This window comes from Bidens hawaiensis, unplaced genomic scaffold (assembly GCF_021521415.1).
Source record: "Bidens hawaiensis isolate Kalapana, Puna unplaced genomic scaffold, B.hawaiensis_p1.1 tig00053942_1, whole genome shotgun sequence".
NCBI classification, from domain to species: Eukaryota; Viridiplantae; Streptophyta; class Magnoliopsida; order Asterales; family Asteraceae; genus Bidens; species Bidens hawaiensis.
This window is the reverse complement of record NW_027499707.1, coordinates 63,867-77,597: the sequence shown is the minus strand read 5'-3', so window position 1 is coordinate 77,597 and position 13,731 is coordinate 63,867. Positions and strand designations below refer to the sequence as shown.

The following is a 13,731-nucleotide window of genomic DNA, read 5'->3' as shown; positions in this document are numbered from 1 at the left end:
ACATGATGGTCACATCTAATATGAAGCGCAGTTTGGTCAAAATGCAGTTCCATAAAGTAGTTGTAAATTGATAACAAAAAGATTACTTAACATACAACCCTTGATAACAGTTGCAACTTAATTTTTAACCATGCTGTTGGACAAATATGCATTTTGGCCAAATCTGATATGAACCGCAATTTGGACTAACTTTCCTAAAAGTGAAGTTTGACCGATACACCCTTTATGTCATATAATCTGTTTGCTTTTGTCTCTAGACGCCAATCAACTTCCAATTCTTAATTTTTAATGTACCTCACCTATCTAACGACAAATCTAGGAGACAAGAAGCAAAAGATGCAGTGAAGAACATGAGTACATATGCTTTTTTGGCTTTTTGCGAAGAACAAGACACAAGACATCTAACATCACAAGGTTGCATTTTTTTGCGTATGTAAACCCGAAAATACCCAAGTAAATGATATAGGGCAACATGGGTTTCAAAATTGTGTAGGTATTATGTAACCCATACCAGCATGTGCAACTCAAATGTATGCCAACTAGACATGTATAAAATCATTATCTATGCAAACATATATTACCAGAACCCAACCACGCCGCATCGCGGCGGGTGGGCCCACTAGTTAAGGATAAAATCGGGTTTCAAAGGATAGAGAACACAATGATCATTCACTTTGCTTTATAAATCTATTGTGTTTGGTTCATAGTATTTATAAACTTGCATTGATCAACATCAAAAGAAAGTTTTCGTTTTTAGTTGTTATTCTTTGATATTTTTATCCCATCATTCCAAGCAGTTCAATAATTACCTTGATTGAAAGATAACCACCCAGTTTGCCCAAAGTCGTTACCGATCAATGAACATTGGACATGTGAAGAGATTGGTTTCATATTTAACCGGATCCATATAGTGCGTTGAGTTTTTAAAACCATTAGCCTATAATGTCATTTGGTTTTGTTATTCGTTCCTTAACCGCAATTGATATGATAATAAATATTAATAATTTATAAAATTATATTTAAATTTTTACGTAATCTTCAATAAGAGCATGCGTAATGAGATGACTATAAAACGTCAAAATACCACTACATAGGGGGGTTTTTAGGGACCCTTTAAGAGGGAGTTTAATAGGGAAACTCCGTGTACACCCCATTAATTTAAATCATCCACTACATATTTTTAAAAATTCTTTTGTTTATTTAAATTATACATTAATTATGTGAGTGAAGCCATTACATATCATATTGGACAAACTGCATTTGCCTACATAACACAGGTACGTGATTGGGTGTGTGTGTTGTTTTAATACTTATTGTGTGTAGTAGCTACTACAGATGACCTACAACTATGTGCATCAGTGACCTTAGAAAAGAAAAAAATAAAGCTAAATTCACAACCTCGTCATTGAGCCAACGCAATTGCAACCCGTGTCTTAACAAAGGTCGATACTTGATTTGTTATTTTCTCACTATCTTTTCCTTCTTTTTTTCGCAACAATTAATTTCACATATAAACTTATATTTGTATAGTAATCAAACTTTTTAGAAATAAATCTAAAAACAGACACATGTTTATGTTTAAGTGAACATTCCGTTATAATTGTTTTTAAGACGAGTACTTTTTAAGTATGGTTTCAATTAGAGATGAAAATTTGATACCGCGAACCAATATTGTACCGATATATTCGATACAGTTTCAGTACTCACATGTCCTGAATTTTGACGACGACATTTTCATTACCAGCACTGATACAATATAGAGATTAACATTTGGTACACAGTACCGATAGCTATACCGAAACCCAGTACCGGTACCTATACCGCAGGGTACGGATATAATATGCATTTAGTGCCAAAACCCGTACCCGGAATCAAACTCGATTTGTACCTGGCAATACCCGAAAACCGAAACCCGGTTTTTCAAATACCCATTATGTACCAAAATTACACGAAAATACCTGAAAAATGCCCGAAAATACAAAAAAAAGTGAACCCCTTAAAAACTCGATCTATTCTCGAAAATAACTGAAAATAGGGTTTTTAATACTTGGAAACATGGTATTCAAATACCCAGTTCTATACCCGGCTCGAACCATGTGCATAGAGTGTAGTTTTTAGAGACTATACCCGACAACAGCTACTACGCATCCCGCATCTTGATAATGCTATCGAAAACCCGATCATATATAACAAATACCTGATTTTTCAATTCTCAGTAATAACCAAACTCGATTTCATACCCATAACCGGGTATTGAAAAACCAGATATGTGCACTCCATATACAAATATTTGTTTTACTTACAAACCATAATAATCCCTCTCGACAATTTCTTCCTCTCCAAGTCTCGTACCACTCCGATCCCACCACCATGTCGAAGGACTTCAACGTCCCGCCGGTGATCTTCCCGTCGGCCGGAAACCCCACCACCATCCCACAACGCCGCCCCACGGCACCCTTCCAACCCCAAGATCCTCAAACCCTAACATCCCCTTCATGTCCTTCGACATCGGCTCATCTCCAGCCTCCACCTCCCAATTCAACCCCATCTCCGGCGGCATCTCCGCCAACTTCGACGACGAGCCACCGCTACTAGAAGAACTCGGTATCAACACCAAACAAATCTGGCACAAAACCCTCTCAATCCTAAACCCGTTCCGGGTCAAACCCGATCTCCACGAGGACCCGGATCTTTCCGGCCCGTTTCTGTTTCTGATGGGTTTCGGGTTGTTTCAATTACTCGCTGGTAAATTGCATTTTGGGATTATTTTGGGGTGGGTGACGGTGGCTTCGTTGTTTTTGTATACGGTGTTTAATATGCTGGCTGGGCGGAATGGGAATTTGGATCTTTACAGGTGTTTGAGTTTGATCGGGTATTGTATGTTGCCGATTGTGATGTTGTCGGCCGCGGCGTTGTTTGTGCCGCAAGGTGGGGTTGTGGTGTTTGTGATGATGGGGGTTTTCGTGGTATGGGCGACACGGGTTTGTACAAGGTTGCTGGTCGAGCTGGCGTCGTGTGGGGATGAGCATCGTGGGCTTATTGCGTACGCGTGTTTCTTGATTTATACGCTCTTTTCGTTGTTAGTTGTGTTTTGATAATTACTATAAGTTTGATGATACTTGTTATTGATCTACGTTAATTTTATGATTGAACGGAAGAGTTGTGTATGAATATAAATCGGATTTGATCGTGTTGGTTGTGTTTGCTTGATGTGATTTTTGTTTATGATTGTATAAAATGGGAATGTTTATGCTGCTAGCAAAGAGTTTAGTGTTGTTTAAGTTGGTTCTGCTTTGTGATATCTTATTGTTGGTCTTAAACGAGTATTAAAGTGATTGCTTTTTGGCTTAGTTTAGGTTAGACTGAACTTGTTGGTATCATCTATACTCTTTAGTGCAGAAGGCTGCCTCTTGTACGTGACGCTTGATTTATTGGCCTTGACTCGAGACGCTATGTATAAAAAGTTTAGAAGTTTTTAGAAAATGTGCTTCGAGTCTTGGTCGATCGATCTCTTTTTTTTTTTTTTTTATTAAATCAAGGATGCAAGTCATATGAAAGAAATTAAGCAAACCATTCTGAAGAAAAGGTGAAAAACCTACTACTGCATAACTGCAGTAAGCCTTGAAAGAATGTTGGCACAAGTTATACTTGGAATCAAAAGTCAATAGTACAGAATTTTTTAGGACAATCATTGATGGTCTTTTACATATACATGTCTCGGGTAACAAGCTAACAATATCAAATAGTACAAGTCTCAAATAACATGATGTTAAACTACCAATATACAAGAAAAATGAAGGATGAGAGTTTATGCAAATAAGCGACCATGGATTTGAACTCGCCTGCCTTGATATTTATACGACCCAACCCCAAGCAGTTCATCCCAAATCTGGACTAGCGTCATGCGATGTCCAGATCTTGATAAGGCCATCCCACATATGGTCAAGGTTCACCGATTTTGGTGTTTCCTCGTAACCGAACCGAATCAACTAATAATCAAATCAACACATATAGATCTACTTGTCCATGACCTGACAAAACATTAACAGGCTAATGAAAATTGGTTTACTAGTTTATGAAATTTTAACAATGATATTTTGAAAGTTGACACACAGGGAGCAAGAACGACTTACACAATACACAACCATCAATGCAGCTGGCTTATAGTTCCAAAAGAGAAGTCAGGACTCAGGACTCTTTCATTCATACAATAACTTAAGCTGATTTAATGACTTGATCACTTGACACGCTACCAGAGACTCTTTCCGTTTTACATACGATTCTAATTTTTAATAACAGCAAAACATGAAAATCAGATTATTTAATGACTCGATACGCTACCAAGAAACTCATTGACAACCCCGTAATACACATAACCATCTCACAGCTTTCAGGGAGTTAATTGAGGGTTTATTACAACACTCGAACTCCAAATGCTTCATACTTGGAAATTTGTGCGTGAGATGCGGATTGATTGGGATCTTCAACAAAGAATAAATTAGTTACAGTTAGTGCATAAAATCACTCAAACAATGATGGATGTTAGGCAATAAGGTGGAAACTTACGTTTTCGATTGAAAGTATTTTAGTAGCATTAAACAAACATGATAAGGACATGACTTTCGACTTTTGAAGTTGAAATCAGCCTAAATATCCATAATCTGTGATAAAATATGCAAAAAATGAGAAGTTTCAGATCATAAACAATATTCAAATCGGGCTCCTGTTTAAACATAATATAAGGTTTGATGATGTCATGATGCAAAGTTACCTGATTAATTGAGAATATATTTATCACTTGCATTTGTAATCGCTAGCATTGGACTCGATCTTAAATCCAGCTGATTGTGGTGACTTCTGAAGCTCCGATAGCTCAAAGCCATAAACTCAGATACTGGTATGTGCAGGTTTCCTAGACAGCGACTAAAAACAAAATACGTTCACTCTGAAGCGTCTTTCTTTGAGACTTCCAAGTGAAATAATTTTTGGATTTATCTCAACTGTTGAAGGCCCGATTTTGTAATAATATCGAAAGCTATTACATTGATCTGTTCGAGTTAAAACACAATCCAGACCGACCCGTTTGACCTCTAAACGGGTCAATATTGTCACCTCCAAAATCAGTTATTCACAACTGAAACCGATCCTTGACTTGTTTATCTAAGTTACACACTACATTAACAATATTGATTCTTAACGGATGAGAAGTATCTCCAGCTATAAGCACACTTTTCCTCCCATCAACTTCAATCCAACTACATCCAGCCGCCTTTTTCAACTTTTCCGTCTTCATTAACCGCCTTATTTCCAACACTTCTTCCCATTTATCTTTACCAGCATAAATATTCGACATCACAACATAATTCCCCATATTATTCGCCTCCATTTTCAACAAATGATCAGCAACCACACTTCCCATTTCCACCTCGTTATAATTCTTACAAGCACCCAACAACGGGCCCCACACGTTTGCAGTTGGCTCAACCGGCATACTAGTAATAAAACTATACGCGTCATTAATTCGACCATTTCTCGCAAGAAGATCCACCACACAAGCATATTGCTCCATGGTTGGGTTAATGTTATAAACCTTGTTTAATGAGTTAAACATCTTTAAACCTTCATGTACTAACCCTGTATGGCTACAAGCAGACAATATAGCAGTTATTATTACATGATCGGGTTTCCCACCGTTTTCTACCATTTTATAATAAACTCGAAGCGCTTCTTCACCCATCCCATGAATCGCATACCCTCCCACCATAGATGTATACACAACCAGGTCTTTGTACCGAGTTGACTCGAATAACTTACATGCTGACTTTATGTTTCCACATTTTGCATACGCATCCAAAAACGCTCCTTTTAATTGAACATCTTGAAAACAAGATCTAACGACATACGCATGACACTGGTTAACCATCTGAATCGATGCCATTTGATTAGCAACGGGTAGGATACTCATTACGGTCATAGAATCCGGTTTCATTCCATGATTCTGCAAATCAAGAAACAAATCAATGGCTTGATCAAAATAACCATTTTCTGCATAGGCTCGAACCATTAAGTTCCAAGTGGTTAGATCTCTTTCGGTCATGTTTTTGAATATAGTCTCCGCATCATCATGGAAACCGCTGTTCACATATCCAGATATTAAAGAATTACATGTCACAACATTCCTATTTCCAGAAAAGCTCTCGAATATTTTTAACGCATAATCCATTTTACCACATCTCGAATACGCATCAATCAACGCATTACCAAGAGTAGGTTCTCTATTTCCCGGAAAAAGATGAAATTTTAACGAAAAACCATGAGCTTCTTTAATCATACACATTTTAGAAGCATCTGCCCCAAGTTGAGCTACGGTTACAATAGTTATGGAGTCGGGTTTTACACCTTCTTTGAACATAATATGTAGCTGCTGGATAAAATCTATTACAAGTCGACTCTCCGCAAATGCATCCAGTATCGAGTTCCATGATATCAAGTCCTTTTTATGAATTAACGAGAAGGACCGAAATGCAGATATCACATCACCACATTTTGAGTAGAAATTTACGAGTGAGTTTCCAACCGATGTAACGTCACATAGGCTAGGATGACGGATAACGTAGCTATGGATTTGCTTTCCCGCCTGCACGTTTTGTAAATTTGCACAGGCAGCGAGAACGGTTAAAATAGTGATCGAATCGGGTTTGGTTAAACTTAGAGAATTGAATTCTTGAAACAATTCCAACCCTTTAAACCACTCACCGTTCGAGGTATAACCCGCAATCATCGAATTCCAAGAAACCAAATCTCTTGAACTCATTCCTCTGAACAATGATTCCGCTTCTTTCATTCGTCTAGTTTTTGAGTAGAACCCCACAAGCGAATTCACAACAGAAACATCACAAACGAGATCCTCCCTACGCATCACATAACAATGAATCTCTTTCCCATAACGATACACACGATCACCTCCAACCGAAGCACAAACAGACAAAACATTCGCAACCGTAGCATAATTAGGCCGCACACCTTCCTTTACCATCCGTTTAAACACCGCAAACGCGTCAACCCCCAACTCATTCTCAATCAACCCCGCAACCATCGCATTCCACGACACAACATCTCGTTCAGACATTTCATCAAACACCTGGCGCGCATCACCCGACCCACACCGTAACTTCAAATACATCGAAACCAACGCATTTCCCACAAGGGTTTTCGACTCCAAACCCGTCTTCACAACATGAGAATGAACACTCTTTCCTAACACCAACCCATTCAACCGTACACAAACCGGAAGAACAATTGCTGCAGTAACCGAACTGACATTAAAGCTCAAAGCTTTATACAATTTGATCACTTGGGTATCATGAACCCAGGTGGCTGCTAAACCGGATAACATAATGTTGCAGGTGACTGTATCAGGGTGAGGTATTTGATGAAAAAGATTATGGGTATCATTAAAAAGATTACATTTTGCATACATATTAAGAAGTGATTTGGATATGAGGATACAAGAGTGTATACCTAGTTTGATTGCAGTGGTATGAAGAGATTTGCCTAAGTTGATGTTGGAGTTTGCAGCACATGATTTAATATTGGCTGCCAAGATTTGGTGATCAAATGTTTTGTATGAGGATTCATTCATGTTGCAGAACTGAAGAAGGTTGTGATGATTTTAATTATATGTGTGAAGTCAAGTCAACCAGTCTTGAATATGACGATATTACCATCTCGTTTAATAGTGTTGTAAAAATCCTGACCGGGCTTAATCAAAAGGCCATATTTAGTCGGGTTTATCTCCAAATACACCGCTTACACTAATACCCGACAATGAAAACAACCGTAACCTTTGCTGCTACATCATTCCCAATGACAACTTTACCAATTATGAGGGTCATAGTTTCTATTATCGTTTATTTTTTTCTTTTTTTTATGAAGATTCTATTAAAACTAGTAAGAGGCTAGAATAAAAATTGAAAAAATGCCAAGAAAACCAATATAATTGAAATGTTTTGTTCTAAGTTTGGTCTAAAAAAACACATTAGCTTTTTATATGTTAATTTATTGTATTTTGGGTGTTTACGAATTTATTTATTTTGTTTAGACCCTGTGACATAACCGCCTCAACACAGCGGGCTTTGTTACCTAGCATAGATTAAAATGGATGGTTTGGTGCCGCTAATCGTTGATTGCCATGTTGATGTACTTTTTTCTTTCATGGTTGTATTAACTTTAAATTATAAAATGACACCGTTTAGACATGCTATAGCATATATGATAAAAACATGTAGTTATGTTCGAAATCAAGAGCAAGCACCATATTGTTTCAAGTACAAATCTTCAAAATAAAGCTAGCATGGTTATAAACCACGTAACCCATGTTTTTTTAAACGGGACGCAACACACCTTCAAAAAATAATAAGGGGAGGGGGCTTACATTGCACAAAATTAAAGTAGATCAATGCACCCAAAGTATAGTTTTAAACATATAATGATTGTTTTTAATATGTGTAATAATTAAAGATTGGTAGAACATATGTATGAATAGTTCTCTCTCTATTCTTCCACATTCTCATATATACTTTTTTCAATAAATCTCCATGTAAAAAACATATCATGTGTCATGTTCTCATGCTTTATAGTTCTACCAACCTCAAAATTATTAAAGCAACGCTCTTCAGAAATACTATACCAGGTCCAATAAAAACATGTCGCAATACTCTAAAACAACGACACTTCTTTTCACAAATCATGTTGCTTAAAAACTGACTAAGCTTTTAAAAATTGCAATTTCCAAAAGCTTTAAAAAAAACATTTTTCAATAGCGTTTTTTGCTTTAAAAACATGAAAAGATTTATCCGGATGTGCACACGTTTACCGCATTAGTTGATGCGTTAGGAACGTAGAGTAGAAGAAGCTGAGGCGGTTATAAACATCATGGTTGAGAGAGGTCAGGTTCCCGACATAGTGACGTACAGTTCACTTATAGATGGTTATTGTCTACGAGGTGAAATGACCAAAGCAAGGGAAATATTTGATTCAATGACACTTAGAGGTCTTGTTCCTGATGTTATCACTTACAGTAGTTTATTGAACGGGTATTGCAAGAATTTGAATATAGAAAAAGCCATGCAAATGTTTCGTGGGATGGCTGGGAAAGGTATAAAACCGAATGTGGTCACTTATAGCGCGATGTTACAAGAATTGTTTCAGGTTGGGCGTTGTGTAGATGTGTTAGGAACAAAGCGGCGCGCGGAAGCGAAACAGCACACACATGCACAACGATAAACACACATAAACGAAAATATAAACGACACAAGAATTTAACGTGGTTCGGTCCCCGCGAGGGGACCTACGTCCACGGGCTGCAACTAGGTTTTCTTATTAAGCTCAAGGCACACAAGATTACAATTACAACTAGGGTATATATAGACTAAATCTAGGGTTCCTAACTTGTTCTCCAAGTTAGGCCCAAACAAATAAGATGGGACCCATTAGGGCCGGCTAACCCTAATTAGGGCCGGCTGCCCTAATACCCTTTGTTCGAGTCTCCAACCCTAACAATCTCCCACTTGGAGGCTCGAGCAATCCTCAATCCACCATCCAAGCAAACCCTATACCTGTAACTCCAGTAATCTTAAAAACAGAAATCTTCCAAGCCTCCAGTTCCAAGAACAAGCTAAAACTTCACGGTCAGAAGTTCTCCAAGCCTCAAGCTCCCAAGAACAAGCTATGATTTCAAATAAAAGAAGTCCTCCAAGCCTCAGTTCCCATAAACAAGCTAAGACTTCAATCTAATCCTCCTAGTTGCAGCGGCCCGCTCCTCAATTACCTGAAGAGCCAGTTGAAGCTCCATTGAGCTCCAACCCAACAGTCATCAATGACCCAGCCATGGCAAAACCCGCCATTGACTCATCCTCAATCTCAACCGGCTCCCACTGATTCGAACTACCGGCTCCAGAGACTCCCAGAGAAAACACCACTCTCCAAAACCTGCAAGTACCCCAGGAGAGATTTTCCCATTCGGAATTCCGGTATTCAAAACCCAACGGTGTTTTGAACTGTACCTAGAGCACGGTTCGTGCTCCCACTGTTCCAAAACCCCTGACCTAGTTTAAACCTCCGAATGCACTCAGCTACATCCCGGTGGCTCCAGGATTCACACTTGCAAAATGAATCCACTTAGCTCTACCCGATGCAGCGAGCCAAGACTTTAATACTCGGAAGTTGGTTCCCTTCTTCCAGCGATACATAAACTTGTACCTTCCCAAAGTCTTCAATAAGATTCACCAATACTTCACTACAGTGGGTAACATGAAATGAAGTATACCAGAATCTCGAACCCAAGAGTCTCACTGCCTTCACTGAGTCCCAATGCATCAACCCAGACACATTCTCAGAAGCAGAATTCATTATCTTTTGACATTGACTCTAAAGAATGTCACGAACCTCCATGCAGCTCCACGAAGTCAACTATGCCCAGCTCCCACTGTCCCTGTTATCCCAACCCATTACCAAAACCAACATTCCATGAGATTATCCCCGATCGTACTTTTCCCGGTAAACGTGTTCACCCAGCACAAGATCCCGGATCCCCTCAAATGTCGAACTGCTGATCACCACCGAACAAGAAATAATTTCATAGTTCCAGACCAGCTAACCGGCAAACGGTTATAACTAACAGCAGTAGAGCTTTACCGAAAGCAAACGGTACCAAGGATTCCGCGATTGTACACCCGATCAGCTAATCCTAACCGAATAAACCTTTCAACCTGACTTCCCTTTTTTTTCACTTATGTCGTCACCAGCACACCAGAATCAGAATACTTAAAACCCAAAGCATTCCAACCTGCTAGTTCCATTTTCACCTGTTTTATCCCACAGTACCACATCCAAGTTCCTTTGACAAAACCAACCAACCGAAATCCAAACCGGTCAAACCTTCGATCATACCCATCCCGTCTTCAGCTATAACAATAGCAATCAGGAAACAAATCGAAACAGTGAACACATCAATGGTACGAGCCAGAACTTGACGGATGTTCTCTACCGAACATTGTCAACTGACCGATTTGCTCCTACAATAAACTTCGCAGACAAATCTAAACCCAAATATTGATTTTCACGTAACTCGGTTCTCAAACAGTTGATAATAAACAGTCAACAGAAACTAACTAAATCTCTAACCTTTATTCGACGAATCCAAGAGTTTTATAACCAAACCCTAATCGGCGGCTTCAAAGAGATTAACCTGGTACTATAAACAAAACCATTTATACCCGCGATGTCATAACCCGAAACACCTGACCCGACCTTCACCTGCAAACCCGAGTGAGACCAGCAACTCCAAGAGATCCAAAACCGGAACTCTAATTGCAAATTCACTCCAAATCAGCCCCGAACAGCCCTGTTTTCTTTCCCTTTTTGCGCAACCTAGGGTTTCTCCTTTACGAATCGTTCTTCCGTGCAATACCGTGTGCAACAACGAGCCAAAGCTCTGATACCACTTGTTAGGAACAAAGCGGCGCGCGGAAGCGAAACAGCACACACATGCACAACGATAAACACACATAAACGAAAATATAAACGACACAAGAATTTAACGTGGTTCGGTCCCCGCGAGGGGACCTACGTCCACGGGCTGCAACTAGGTTTTCTTATTAAGCTCAAGGCACACAAGATTACAATTACAACTAGGGTATATATAGACTAAATCTAGGGTTCCTAACTTGTTCTCCAAGTTAGGCCCAAACAAATAAGATGGGACCCATTAGGGCCGGCTAACCCTAATTAGGGCCGGCTGCCCTAATACCCTTTGTTCGAGTCTCCAACCCTAACAAGATGCGCGCAAACTCTTCGATGAGATGCTTGCACAAGGCCAAAGTCCAAATGAATGCACTTATGCTCCCGGAAGTGAACAAATGGAGTAATTGTAGGATGGGAAATGTAGATTATAACTTATTAGAACTGCACTGCAGATGCATATATTTGTTTGTCATTTGTTAACAAAAAACCATTTTTTATTTGGATCGGATTTCCGGAACCTATATTTTTAAAGAGCTCACTGATATGCCAACAAAAAAGGTGGGTAGTGTGCTGTTGAAATAGTTCTGGCATGAAGGGAAATTTGGGAATTTCTGAAAATATGATGCAGTGCTTTAAACCGCTGGTCAAAGTTATCGGGTTTGACTAAATATGCAAAGCTGATGCCGTCATAAAATAAATGCAGAAAATATTGCTAAATATAAGAGGTGGTCAAACTGGAAAAGTTTATGTATGGTCAAATGCAGATCATTCGTCGATAATAAAGTCAAAGTTGCTAAATATCAGAAGTTATTGAGAATTATGCGAATGCGAAGGATCAAAGTCAAAAGGGTGGTGGCACTTAAGCATACTGATCTTTAAAGATGAAAGGAAGTTATGGATGATATCTTCCTGTCGAATTGAAGATGATTTTGACTCAACAGAACGCGTCTTGTTTCTTATATGTGTTTTTGTTCTTGCTAAGATGAAGACTCGGACATGTGTATATGTCTGCATAAATCATACTCATGCAGTATATTTCTTGGCTAATGGCTAATAGTGTATGTGCAACATAGAAATTAAGATTCACAAAGACATCATAACTCATAAGTAAAGTAGGGATGAACCTGGCTAATCAATGTTTAAATGTTAAAATATGTCTGCAACCAACCAGACATCATTATAAATTCAAATTATTGTAGATATATGAAAAAATTACTGTGAGCACTTTGATATCATTTGTACACAACATGATAGGATTTTAAACATGATTTACGTTATTGTAAGAAAAACTTTAAAATAAAAATAAAATACAATAGTGAAACATCTTATTGGCAAAAACCAACAACATAAATGATTTTGTATAAAGAATTTTTTTTCTACGAAATCTCCAAAAATACATTATGCCAACGCTTAATCCTATGATTTGGCGTGACTACGAGGCAAATACCCGTATGGTTGTGGGTTGTGAACGGGTCGTAGGTTTTGTTACATGTATAGATTAAAATTGTGACAATCGTCAATTTCAGGTTAACTCCATTAACTCAACTCCGGCAATTCAAACTTAAAGATTACTGAATCTATAACGTACACCTCATTACATTTAAACTAGGGTTTAAATGACGCTTAACACTTACTACATGTGTAGTCTTTCGGGATTTGCACCGAAACGCAAACGAGTTGACGCAAACGATTGGTGAAAAAACGAAAAACGTCAAAACAATAATTATGTGATGATTATGTGTTAGACTTATGTGTTATGTGATAACATTGTTATAAACGTTAACTCAATGTGCTAGAACTAGTTAATTAAGTTAGAAAAGTAACATTTGAAAGTGGAGGGACCTAGATGTAACATGTTATTATTATTAATAATAATAAACCTAAAACCCTAATCTCCCTCTTTCCCTCACTAGACCGATCGGCCAGCCCCCCCTCTCCCTCTCTTGCGATCGCCATTCACACACACACATACAAGCAATCTTTCAAGCTTTTGATTGAAGATTAAGGTGCTAGGAATGTATAAACAACTATCCTATGCATCCTCTATGCTTAATTTTCGATTTTCAATGGGTTAATTATAAACCCTAGGTCCGATTTCTATATGTTATTGTGTTCATATGATTTTGTTTGATTTGATGGTGTATTGATGATAAATGATAACTAGAATTGATATTGTTACATGTTAATTGTTGTGTCTTTGATTTTGAG

The 13,731-nt window shown here is 38.3% G+C and overlaps 2 pseudogenes; one reads left to right on the top strand and one right to left on the bottom strand.

Annotated features, from left to right (window-relative positions):
- Positions 1 to 2,316: 2,316 nt before the first annotated feature.
- LOC143600322 (uncharacterized) lies at positions 2,317 to 3,195 on the top strand (annotated as a pseudogene).
- Positions 3,196 to 5,128: 1,933 nt separating this feature from the next.
- On the bottom strand, positions 5,129 to 7,688 carry LOC143600320 (putative pentatricopeptide repeat-containing protein At5g08490 pseudogene; annotated as a pseudogene).
- Between the last annotated feature and the right edge of the window lie 6,043 nt (positions 7,689 to 13,731).